This window comes from Olea europaea, chromosome 14, assembly GCF_002742605.1.
Source record: "Olea europaea var. sylvestris chromosome 14, O_europaea_v1, whole genome shotgun sequence".
NCBI lineage: Eukaryota > Viridiplantae > Streptophyta > Magnoliopsida > Lamiales > Oleaceae > Olea > Olea europaea.
Genome location: NC_036250.1, coordinates 12,038,397 through 12,052,692, shown reverse-complemented (window position 1 = coordinate 12,052,692; position 14,296 = coordinate 12,038,397). Strand labels below are relative to the sequence as shown.

At 34.7% G+C, this 14,296-nt stretch overlaps 1 pseudogene; it reads right to left on the bottom strand.

Annotated features, from left to right (window-relative positions):
• Positions 1–543: 543 nt before the first annotated feature.
• LOC111409189 lies at positions 544–3,032 on the bottom strand (annotated as a pseudogene).
• Positions 3,033–14,296: the final 11,264 nt, after the last annotated feature.

Below are 14,296 nucleotides of genomic sequence, written 5' to 3'. Positions count from 1 at the left end.
GCAATTTTTAAAAAGATCATGGACTAAATTGTAATTTTAAACAATTTTACGTATGAGAACATTGTCCGAGCTCAGTAAGAGTATTTTCAATGCGTGGATTGGTAAAAGAATTTGCCACATAAGCAAAATATATGATATTCAGTAAAAAGATATTTTTTGGAGCTACATTTAATTCAAAAGCTTTATTAGACACATTCACTCAACAAAATTTATATTTTCTATTGAATGCATTAGTACTCAAATGACTTTTCATTAAATAACAATGTCATATGGGCTATAAAAAATTCAACCTGGTGCATTGGTGATGCTATAATGAAGGGTTGGAACCAAAGTTATTATGCAAAGATTATATTTTTTTTACTGCGTTTTCATCTCACAACTCTTTCTGCAATGTTATTTCCACTCGAAAGTTGGGTGACCTTCAAATGTGCATATGTTTAGGCGAAAAGATGGCCTAAATTTTCTACCCAGCAATTTTTTATTGAAGCGAATGATTTCCTCTAAATAGACAGGTAAAACGTGTTTCAAACAAATTGCGAGATATATATAATTGCTCTCTTAAAATAATATTTCATAATGCTTAAAGGCAGAAGATGACAGAAAGATCAATGATACAACATAGTACTATCACTCAAATGCTTGCATAATCCAGACCAACGGTTGTCATAAAACTCCTCGAGTATATGTCATGAACTCTTGTAAGATCTGCATTGCTCACAGTATACATATGTCCAGGCAAAGCTATTGGAAACTCGCAACTTTTCTGCTCACTTTTCTCTTCGACTGCAGCTGCCTCTCTTAACTTGCCTTCCTTCCACAAACTCTTCATGAGCATGTCTTTAGTGGCGGAATCAGGCATTTAATCCTGAGTTCATCATATCCTCAAAGATCCTCAATGCAAGAGCAGCTCTTTCGCACTTGCAATAAGCCCGAATGAGAACCTTGTACATATAAGCATCGGGCTCCAAGTCACTCTGTTTTACCATCCCGAAGAGTCTTTGAACAGTTTTAATGTCTCCTTGAAGTGCATAATGATGCATCAACCCTGTAAATATCTGTTTATCTGGAGAAATCCCAAGTAAAATCATCTCATCGAGTATATCTAATGCTTCAATATTCATCTTACACTTTGCCAATGTCCTCAACAGAGACGAATATAGAAGCAGCATACTTTTTTGTGATATGGGACTGCAAAAGGTCTTGACATTGCGGAAATTTTTTAAAGCAGCATCACCCTTCCCTGTAATACCATAAAAATCAATAACTAGTCTGATTGTGCTGAACGACAATTTCATACCCTCTCGTTTTATCTTAAATAAGAGTTGATCAACCAAATGGACGCATCCATGGCGAGCCAACTTGGTAATCATCCTCGATATAGTGTAGATATCGTGAGTAAATCCTGGCTGATAAGTCACCCAGCAAAAGAATTGCCATGCTGTTTCAGCTGATTTGAAACTCCTAATAAGTTTGCAAACCAACCGAGTTGTCCACACAAAGTTTGCATTTTCCAGTGCAGATACCTCCTCGGATCCCCAATGCTGCAAGGCACTAGCCAAAGCAGCAGGGTCCAACCATGGTTTCAATTGAACTTCATCCTTGTCATTTCCATGAACACTGTCAGTATCTTCCTCCCCATCATCAATATCATCCTCGCTACAGTCTGTGGTACTGTAATAAGTTACAGTTTTTATCCTCGCATCTGGAATAATTTCCATAACTAATTCCTCCATTTCCTCAAGTTTGCCCAACTCTCGTATTCGTTGCAAAGACGGTTGCATTGCTTGACCAGGCAATATCCCGTCACTCCGCATCTCATGAAGCAAAGTCTTGACCGAATCTAACCGATCAGTGGCAGTAAAAATATCCACTAAGGAAGTATACTGCCTTAATGTACGTTTAATTCTCATCAGTGGCAGTATCTGAAAAACCTCCATTGCTGAACCTAATTTCCTAGACTTAACAAGGTGCTCAATCATAACCGTGTACGTTCTAGAATTAGGAAGCGCCCCTTCCTCAATCATCCTACGGAAAACCTTCACAGCCTTGGAATCCATACCCTTCTGAACATAAAGTCCCATTATGATATTATACGACTCCGTACATGGATGCTTATCCAAGGTTTTTCTCCACTCATCCCAAATACTGAAAACCTCGTCAAGATCACCAACAGCAGCATACCACCGCATGCGATCCATGAAACTAACACGTGCAACATTTATGAACTTGCCCGAATTGATGGCATTAATCAGGGCATCAAGTTTACCAACTTGGCCAGAGTTTGCCAGAATCTTGGCCAGTGCATAAAGGGTATATTGAGTCTGTGTGAAATGTGGGATTTTCTTCAAAGTTTCGACCAAAAACAAAGCAGAGTCAGGAGAAGGAGCTGCCCTTAGCGCATTGGTGACCACAAAGGAGTCTAATGCTGGACTGCTTAACACGGTAACAAGGGAATTATCAGGAGAATTCGAGCGTAGGCTAAGTCTTATTGAATCAATGAGCTTTGCTCTTTGGAGATACAATGTGACCTTGTTTACATTGGGAGTGGTTCGTGCAAAATGGCGAGTTTGCAGGACAAAATTTTTAAGAATGTTACTTATAGAGTAGAATCTGTAGCTATACATAACACGATTTTTAATGGAAGAAATTCTTATGCTTCTTTAATTTCTTTATGTACCATGTGATAACAGAGAAGGGAAAAAGTATTCAGAGGCAAAACATCAAACAGCTTGAGTGCGTGAACATTATTTGTGGATATGCTTAGAAGAATTGAAACTTCGGAACTACTTCGAGATGAAGGAATATGGTAAAATGCAATTACTGGTTTCAATTATTAGTATACAAAATGTGCCCAAAGTCCCGAAGAGAGGGGAAGAGGTGTTAATAGGTAAATTTAGGTATTAAAATTAGGGTTTACAGCAAGTCTAGCGAAACCGAAGTAACAGGAAATGTTTAAAAATTTGGCCGGAAGACAGAGAAAAAAATCTGTGCATAAAAATGGAAAAACTACCCAAAACCCGGTCATATTCAAAAATAAGGATAATTAGTTTTAAATTCATAAATTAGATGATAATTAAGAATTATTAAATTAATTAATATAAGATTAATTAATACCTCTCCTGCTCCGCACCATGTCGCCCTCATCACCCCTTGGTTATACGTTTATTCATATATACAAATAAACCACCCTTGCTTTCTCTCACTCTCTCTCTATGTAAAAATAATTAATACATCTCCTACTCCCCACCATATTTCTCTCTAATCATTATCTCTCTTGTTGGCTGCATTAACCACATCTTTTTTTTTTTGGTTCCTCTCAATTGTACAGATTTGAATCGATGGGGTTGGCTGGGCCTACAGTTATCGACTATTTTTACTTAAATTTGAATCGGAGATGGATTGTGGGATGGATTTAAGGTGAAAGTGGAAGTGATGGTGGTGATGATTGTTATTGTGGATTTGAAGTGCATGTGGTATTTATGGTCGTGAATTTGAGTTGGTGGTGGCGCATTGGAGGTCATGGTGATGATGGTTGGTGGTAGTGAATTGTGATCTGGTCTGCAATTGTGTGGATTTGTTTGTGGTAACCCTCTATGATTAAGTCTGTGTTAATTGTGATCGATTATGACCAAATTTGTGTTAAATGTGATCGGTTGTGATTATATATGACCAAATTAATGGTGAATTGATCACATACCGTCACAATTAAGATTAATCTGGTTATAGATAGTCACAATAAAGACAAATTTGATCATAGTTGATCGTGGATGATACAAGTCTAGTCTCAAACAATAACAACTTAAACAAACATGGTCACGAATAATAACAACTCGCACAAACCTTGTTACCAATAATCACTATTAAACACAATTTGGTCACAGTGGTGGAAATACAAATAATGTGGTGGGATCAAGTAAAATTAGTACTTCTGGGCATAATGGTCGAGAAATGAAATGGAGTTTTTGCGGGCTTCTAATGTGAGAAATGAAATTAAGGTACCAGTGAAAAAGTTATTAATGAGTTGAATGTAGGGGTAGTGCCTTTGGAAATATTAAAGGATTGTGCTACATGTACATTATGATATTCATAATGGACAAATGACATAACATCATTGAAGAGTTGAAAAATAGTTTTTTTTAACCCTCTAATTATGAAATTCTACATGTACATATACATGTAGAATTATCCAATATTAAAATGGGAGAAATTTGAGGAAAAGTGAGTTGAATAATCAATCTTAAGACAATGCTACTACTTAGACAGACTCATGAACAGGTTAGAAAACAAATTGACGTGGAAAAGGGTTTTTGACTGAAAAAAATTGAAAAATAAACAAAAGATGATAAATAATTCTTTCTCTCTCCACGAACCAAAAAACAATTCTCTATCTCTTTCTTCGCAAACCAGAATAGAACCCTAATCCCCAAATTTATCTCTCTTACCACGAATCAAAACAGAACTCCAGTCCCCAAATCTATCTTCCCAAATTCGAAACCCTAAGCAAAAGTTTTTATCTCCAGTGACAATTCCAGGCAGTGTAATGTAAGGGTTTTCGATCACTGTTAAACCCCTCACTGTCGTCGGTCGTAGTTACCGTCGAAGGGTCCATCACGTTGCATCTTCGTGAATGATTTCGCCGCCGCACGTCATACCATTTTTCGTCGTCGGCAAACCATCGGACCTCACAAGCAGGTAGAATGATTTGTATTTCATCATTTTTCATTTTTTCAGCTTTGCTCAGGTATAATGTTTTGTATTTTATAAGTTCTTGCTTACAGGAAGATGTGCGTCGAATGGGGTTGATAGGATTGGAGGAATATATGTGAAATGAAATGAATTGGGGACTCGTAAGATCAAAACTCGACGTGTTTTGTGAAAATTGATAGTGTTTTCTGAAAATTGAAACTTCCATGATACTACAGTAATTAATAGAAGGAAGAGTCATTCTTATCATTTCACTTGACAATCTCCTACGAATTGCACATTTTCATAGATTCAGTTTTCTGCAGAAGGTTTTCGTTGTCAACCCCTGTGTTGTGGTTAATTCACTAGTTTTCTTTGTATTGAGAAGTTGCCCTACAACTTGTGGCAATCATTGTTATGGTCAGTATATTTGTGACCATGTTGTGTTGACTAAGTACATATCATTGTTGTGTATCGTTGTTACTGACTTCACCTTCGTTGTTGGTGGTTGATTCCCATCTTAGAATGCCGGAAGAAACTCTGGAATATCTCACAGTTGTAGTGCTAAAGATCACTTCTCTATCGATTGTAAAAAGAAATGTCAGTGCACATGATGCCAACAAGGATTAGAGAAATGTCTCGTGGTGGAGAAGGAGAATAAGAACAAAGGGAAATTATTTGTTTACTGTAGTAATCACTGCGATTTTTGGGAGTGGGTTGTCAAAGAAGACTCCAGCGAACCATGTAGACATAGTAGTGCAAACTTGATTAACCATGTGAAGAATGAAACAGTTGAATACTTGTCCCATACTTTTTCAATCTTGAGTTCAAATAAGCGACAAAGAAGACCTCCAAATTTCGGTGGGTGTGAGGATTCGGGTAGAAAAAGCTAGCGTGGAAGGCAATGCAAAAGGGAAACGACTAGTTTGATTACTAGATAGTGATGGAATGAGTAACATGAGATAGATTTGTACGTATGTGACTACTATGGACGTAAAAACATGATGCAATGTTATTTCCTGTTTGTACATTGCGATTGTATTTTGATGTTGTAGCTGGGATTTTGCTGTTTGGGTTCAACATGCTGGCCTTTCATTTTGATATTTCAGAAGTCATTATTGTAGTTTCCAATCATATGTTTTCACTTGAACATTAGATGCTGGCTTAACAGATATAAGAAGCTATAAACAACAATGAAATCCATTTGCATGATTTTCTGTTATAATGGAAGTTGACCAAATGAATTAAAGAACAATTCAACATTCATCTTGTACAAATTAGCATACATTTTCCATAACTATTAGAGTTCTCTTGTAAAATTTAGCATACATCTAACCCAATGAATTAAAAGAAAAGCTAATAAAAAATGTTCCACAACCACAAGAGTTATGTTGTACAAATTCAGCATACATCTAACCAAGTAAAAAGGTAGAGATCTTTGTTTGAAAAAACCAACTAAATTAAAAGAGAAGTTACAACAAGGGAAAACATATGAAAAAGGCAGAGATCTTTATTCCCAGCAACACGACCAATTCTTGCTTGCCATCAACCTTGCTGATGATGCCTGTATAAATTGAGTTATTAATTTGTGAGTACAGATGAATATTTGATAGTTCTTGCTAAAACTACAAAATGTGCCGTGTAAGATATATGACAAAAACACATGTAAACAATTGTTTTGAGACATCGTAACACTTCTATAAACGGATACTTCCCTTCAAAACTTGCTACTTTCCTGAAAATATTATCAACATTCAGTTTAGTTCAACAAGAAAGAGACAATGCCTAAGAAAATAAGTTCAGCATTGTGCTTGACCTACATCCCACTCAAATGCCTCCACCTTCGTCGGGTAAGCTTGGATAGTAAAACGGCATACTTTGACCTACATTAAAATACGTTGTCAATGTTAAACAAAGCAATCATGAGAAAATGAATTTTCAATTCACATAAAAGACATAACTTCATATCTTGTGAATTATACATAACGTTTGCAGATGATGGAGGTATCAAATTTGCAAATGGTACGTACTGTGAAAGGGAGAACGACGTGGGAATGGAATATTGTGAAAGGGAGAATGACGTCAGCATGGAGTTGGAAAAGTATGGAACGACGTCAACATGGAGTTGTGCTTGATGAGGCTGGACATTGAATCCTCCATCAAGCATACTAGTGTTGCTCATTGTCAATCTCTTACAGGTGGCTAACTTCGAACCGGACTGCATGTGCAACAAAGTTACTCTTAATTTTAATTCGAAACAACTGAGCAGCTTGGAATCAAATAATCAAGCATACTTTCGCTTTATTCGATGTAGCCTCCAATGGGCTTTTTCTTCTGAGCTTCTTTGGCGCTCCCTTTCTTCGAGTCAACATCAAATCCAATATGCTAACACTTGTACTAATTGCTAAATCAGTGTATTGATTGAGGACCTGAACAGTGTTTTGCGCTCGAAATTACTTTTGATGTTCTATTTTGTTGACGTAAGCTCTTTGTATTGACATATTATCCATTCTATTATCGCACGTGAACGCATTTCATCATTTGCAACAAGTTTGCCAGCTACGCAAAACCATTAGACATCTCTTCATATCTCATTTGCACTGGAGTACTAACCAACCCATCGTAGTTTATTGCAACCCTCATGTGTGCTCTACGCACATCTTTTCTCCATCTTCGCCATATGTACTTTTCTGGAATATGCGTGACGTCAATCCATGCCAGCACTATGATCGCATGTCTGCAAAGTATGCCCCAAAACTCGAACAAGTGACAGGTGCAATAATTTCACATTTATCTTTCTCATAAGACACGATTTACGTCTTTTTCCTCCGATGGCCCTCACACATAATAGTCTACCGTACTTTGTATGTCCTTTCGAAAATATCTTCCGAATTGGACAGGATGTCACAATACACTTCCTGTAAATTTGGCTTGAACTTAAGAAATTTTGAGATGGTGTAAACTGATTGATACTGTAACTCCATTTCAAATTGTGTTGCACAAGGTACCATCTGCGAGAATGACTTAAAATCAGCTTGAAATTTCTTTTCAACTATTCCTAAGAGCACGTTTATACTGTTCGACGAACTGCTTCAACGAGGTTTTTGAATGCACGTAGCTGTCGAAGAATGCATTTATACTTTCACTTCTTTGTGTAGTTGACATACCCGCCTAGAAATTGGTTTTGAAGAAGCAAGGAAACCAACGCCTTTTGTTCTCATACAATCTAGATAACCAATCATTATTATGCAAGTCATACATGTCAATCATTGTATTCCAACCGTCTTTGAATTCCTTAGTAAACTGTGAATCATACACCAAACGATGTATAGCCCCAAATTTGGAACCTTTATCCACGTGATAGCCAAATTTCTCTGGAAACTTCTTCAAAATGTGTCACAAACACCATTTATGCTTCATATTAGGAAAAATAATCTGAATTACATGCATTGCCCTATCTTGATGGGTAATTATACCTTGTGGAGCATGAAAATACATGCATTGAAGCCATGTCCTAAATAATCATATAAAAGTATCTGTGTCTTCGTTGGATACCAAATCACAGTCAAGCAGTGTTGATTGTCCATAATGATTTACTCCAAAAAAAGGGGCGAATGACATGTCTTACTTGTTAGTGAGATAAGTGGCATCAAATGTAACGACATTACCGAACTTCTTGCATGCTTGCCTACACCGATTATCTACCCAAAATACATTTCTGAGTCACGACTCGTCTTCCAAATCCATACTAAAGTAAAATTCAGGGCTCTATGCTTGCATTTTCGAAAAGTAGATTTGAATTGCTGCAACATCTCCTTCTCCAAGTCTTAAGCGCCTTACTTTCTCTATGTAGTTACAATAGTCTTTTTCAATACATGTCATGTTCTCATATCCACCTACTTCTACAACTGCAGAGTTGTAACTTTTATGCAATGGGATTCCTACTAAATCATTCACTTGAAGCTTCCATTTCATATGTGCACCCAAGTGTCCGTTGCATCGATATAACTTGGATTTAGAAGGACTTGTTTTATGATTATGGTCAATGTTTACCGCAATAATTCTCCAATTTCCAAAAGTATCAGAGGATGAAGATATCCTGGCCTTACAACCCATTTTAACTGTTGGTTGCGGCTTCGAAGAACCGTTATTATTATTGATTATTCGGCCTTCGCGACTACATGTCAATGTCACATATCTTACAACTTTATCGTACCCTTTTTTTGAATTCCTTTTCTTAATTAGAAAACCCACTGCATAAGCATATTTCTTGTAGAAATCATACATATCTACTTCACTTTTAAACAACATACCCACTTCAGGCACAATTATACCATCTCTGCATGATGTTATACCTTCCACTACGTTCACGAATTCCAGCAACTTCTCATTATCAGATTGCACTAGAACATCGTCATGCTTGTCTTGCACATGCAAATTCAAACTTTATTATGTTGTAAAAAAACAACGATCATGTTCAGTGAACATATACAACAACTATCCATTGTATGGTAGGAAATCAATTTATTTAACATTTACGGGAACAAATGAATTCTGCCAAATTTGGGATAGAATCAATACATAAGAAGAATTTCATGTTTACAAATTACAAGTTCAAAACAACGTTCACAAACTCTTCCTGAGTACTAAGTGCCTTCGAGGTTACAAATTATCTCAAATCTCTGGGGCACTGATGCTTGTTAAACTACAAACTATGTTATTTATTAGTACTTTAAGACATCGAAATGATTTTAATGTGGAGTACACAAACACATCCTCAAATCCTCTAAATTCTAACAGTAGGTGTAATGGTACTTTTTTTAGTTAAAGAACATATTTAAATGAATAACGCTACATTCAAATTTGTAAAAATCGAAGATCTTCACTCGTACGATGTGGCTCTCCTTCCACATTGTCGGAAGCAGCAAAATCGAAAGAAATTTCGTTCGAATATCTTCACTCGGCCACAAAAAAAAGCTCCTGCACGTTGTCGGCGACTCAAGTGGAAAAGGAGAAACCCATTTTATGAAAGATATGGAAATGGCTGTGCAAATTAGGTGGAGAAGAACCATTACATAAATTTGGGCTTCGGTGCGACTCTCCTTCCACGTTGCTGGAAGTAGTAAGATTGACGGGAATATCGACCACAAAACCAAGGTCCTGTACGTTATCAGGTTCAATTTGGGGGACACTTTGCTTCAGAAAGATATGGAAATGGATGTGTAAATTGGGCTGACAAAGACCACTAGAAAGAAAGATTTGGGCATCCCTCCAAAAATTTAGCACACTTCATTGATTATTTTAAAAGCCTATATTCTACCCTGTTGGCAAGTCTGTATGAATAGCTTTATTCATCTCGGGTCGGTGAAAATGGCCAATAGCAACTGATTGTCTGGTTCTTATTTATAGAGGAAATTTGGATTTGGAGAGAAAAAGTATATGTTATTGAGAGAAATGATTTGCGGCGGGGAGGGAGAGAGAGAGAGAGAGAGAGAGTTGTATATTAAATGTTAAGTATATTATTATATGTTATTATATTGCATTTACTATATCATTTTTGAAACTATTTTACAAGATTGTTAGTTATGAAATATGATTTTTATAATATAGTAGTTATATGCTTTTCCCTATAAAAAACAAAAGCCCAATATTAAGTCCATGTTTGACAAGGATTAAATTTTAGAATTTAGTTTGAATCAAAATCAACAATTAATTGTAGTAGTATATTTTATTGGACTCGCAACTTTTTAACCACATAATTCATTAATTTTGATCAAAATTTATGAAAAACCTGATTTTAATCCCTTTCTAATAGGGGCTAAGGGCATGGATGGGGTGTTGTGGGGCGTGGTTAGGGAAGATGATGATTAATTTAGTTATTTTTTTTCCTCTTTTCAGTTTCATTTGCATTTTCCTCATCTTTTCTTCCCTAACCACACCTTGCATTTCAAAAATTTCATAAATGGAACTTTTTAAGTCCACTTATTATCTAGCAGAGCATAAACACCAAATTATATATCCAAAACAAACCAATAAGAAACCAAGAATAGGTACCAGCAATTGTAAAATATAAAAATTATAAAAATTGAAAATTCGATTCCAGAGCTAGTTATCCATGATCCATGTTCAAGAACCAAAGGCCATCCTAGATTCGGTCGGTATTCGATTTCGGTTCCTAAATTTTGGAATTGAACTAGAGCCTCCCATTCTTGTTCGAAAGATTTGGTTCCTATTAAAATGCACATTCCTAATTTACACATCATCTAAAAGGTTGAGGAGTCCAACATTAATTTTTTCTTAATGTTTGTGACATTCATGACAACTTGGCGAGATATATAGCCCTTATTAATGTGCAAATGGCCTTTAACCTATGGTCTTCATGCAATTTTTGTCCCTAACGTCTTATTTTTGGGATGTCATCAATCGTGTAGATTTTATTTGCTCATATGGTCCTTTTAAATATATTCCACCCATTTGATATTTTAAAACCTCCCTTTTTGAATCAAAATGGCTAAATAAAAATAAAACAAAAGAAGATAAAGGGGTTGTTTGAAAGCTTTTAATAAAAGTTTTAGGATGAAATATGTAATTGAAAAGTTAATAAAAGTTATAGATCATATAAAATGTGCAATTAAAATTAATTATTGACTTTAACTTTAAATTTTTCAGTTTTCTGAAACAAGCAAGGTGAATTTGAAAATCATGCTGAAAATTGAGTTCTCTTGTCCATTTGATTTCTTGGCATCAACTTTAATACCAAAAATATTTTTTCGTATGAAGCCCTAACTGTCCAAACATTAAGTTAAACACGAAGACATTTAGACAAGTTTTCAAACTCAGTAACTTTCTTTATCCATTCACGAAACATTTTCAAAGTTGCTTTTCAAGACTTTATTTTTCAGCAGAATTTTATTTAAAATAAACCTTTGAAATTCTGTCAACTATAAAATAAAAGTGAAGAAAATTAAACACAAAAAAAATTGTTGAGAATTCAAATGGATATTCAACTAAGAATTAGAAAATTCTTCAATACAATGAATTTATATATGATGTTTGTTCTCTTTTATTGAGAATTGATCATTAACCATTATTAGCTAAAATAGAAACTGGATTCCCTATATTTCTGAAAGTTAATTAGGTTGATATATAAGGTGCCCTCGTCCTCCATGTTGACCATCTAGATATTATTTATATCTAATAGATATGATACATTTACTAGATGATTGTATTTAGTCGCAACTTGAAGTTTGCGAAATTACTGCTTAAATTTTAAATAATGAGCATAATTTTCAAATTATACAATCAAGACGATAGGTTTTGTTAATATTAATGAGCATAAATATCAACATTTTAATAAGTGTAAGTTGAAATATCGATAAATAATTTAACACTATTGCTTGTTAAATGTCTCCATTCAATTTCTTAATCATTACTATTGAGAACAAAATACTTCCCATTTTTGTTTAGGAATGCTATTTCGCATTATGTCACAATCAAGTTCACCATATTATAATTGACTTATGATCAGAGCCCAATATTTTCCATCTAATAATATCTGAAAGTTTAACATATCTATGGTTACTCAACTACACAGCATTGAGAAGAATATAAATGAAAGCCGAGAATACAAGTTCAGTTTAAACCCTTATAACACATCTTAAGCCACATCGGGTGGTATTTTGTAACGTAATTTGCTGACTATTAATTTGATTGAAATGTTTTCTCAATATTAGAGGGAGAAATTAGTAGCTGAAAATAATACATAATGCATCATATTGTGCTATCTATATCCCCACACTTGACATTATGAAAGATAACTCATTTGTAAGATGCACTTACTGGCCTATAAGATGCTCCATCACGTAATCAGGTCGAAAAATGAAAAATTATTGGCATTATATAAATGATAAAATGAGCAAATAAGATAGATTGTCCTAATTAGAAAATGTATATTCTAAGAGAGTATATAAATATAACTAATTATAAAGCTAAAGAAGAGGTTCAAGTACTTAAAACATTTAAAGTGGAAATATCTCAATATTTTATGTCATTATGAAAGAGAAATAGAATCGAAAGGAAAAAGTTGTCGACAACATTTTGCACATGATATACTGTATCATATTATGAACTGAGAGAAATCGAAATAAATTCGTTGAATCATATCGATTGAAGAAATGATTGACTAAATAAAAGAAAACAATTTAGTAAACTTTACTATAGAAATTTGAAATTTTGGAACTGTAGTCCGAAAATCTAAAGATATATACTTATGTGGAAAAGGAAATGAGAAAAATAAAGTCTGCACAATTCTCAATATAATAAATTTCGCAAATTTCATGGTTGATGCAATCAAAAGTCTACATCTTATTATCCCGACGATGCATGAAAGTAAAAATAGAAGTGCATTAAAATTGTCCATGTTCTTTAACATTCTTGTTTCCATTGATCACTTGATTCATCCATTTTTGGGGCCCTGTAATAGTGATAATCAACAACTAGAAAATAAATCTAAGTGTTAAAGATGTGTGAATTGAAGCAATGTGCTATTAGTAAGTTATCACAAATATTCATATCCAATAACTTACATTAAAGTTGCAAAAACTAAACCATGGGGAATTTCATCATTTGGACCCACAGCCACAGGATTTGGAAAACAATAATCATATCATTAATAATGAAAATGATAAATCCTACTAAATGATATGTTAAAATGAAAAATACCTTCCAAGTAATTATGGACAATTTCGTTTATCGTATGATTGGCCACGAAGTCCACATCCATGACAAAATCTCTCTTTATTCACTGCTTTCTCTTTTCATTTTTTATTCTTTTTCCACACCCCTTTGCTCTTACTTGTGGTGGTTCATTGATGCTTATGTGCTCTTCCACGCTTGTTTGTCCGATGAAAACGTTTTCAATACCATTACCATTATTTTTTCACACCCCTTCGCTCTTGGTCTGTGATGATCATTTGGGGTGCAACCTTAGGCATAACATTCAACCAACAATTAAATAACCAAACGAATGATTCTACTGTCTCATCACTTAAAAAAGCACAGCCAAATACTATTGTTTGGCCATGATGATTGACTCCAGTCAATGGAACAAAAATCAACGCATATCTATTTGTGTTCTATGTAGTTTCGAAAATAACTACATTGTCGAAAAAGTTACATGCTTGTCTTGAGTAGGAATTAGCCCAAAAACACATAATCAATCTTTCTTCATTATCTCTATCATAATCAAAGTAAAAACCTAGATTTTTTTTCCTTTTTCTAATATAAAAAATTCAATCAACAACTCAGCATTAATTCCCTTCATTTCTTCTCTCAAATCTCTTTCATAGTTTCTGATATCTCGCTCGGTACATCCAATATTTTTGAGGACTCCCATATCCAATCTCCATCAAACTTATTTGTTGACTAGTCGATACATTTGCTTCAAAGAATTGTTTTGCCAAGGCTTTTTTGGCATTTGAAACATGCCTATGAGATCTTAATAGGGGAACTTTACTAGGTGTTGCGAGTGCATGATTATGAGATTCCACAAATCTACTAACGATCCAATTCGGAGATGATTTTGATTTAGTCATAGTTAATTTAGCCTTACAAC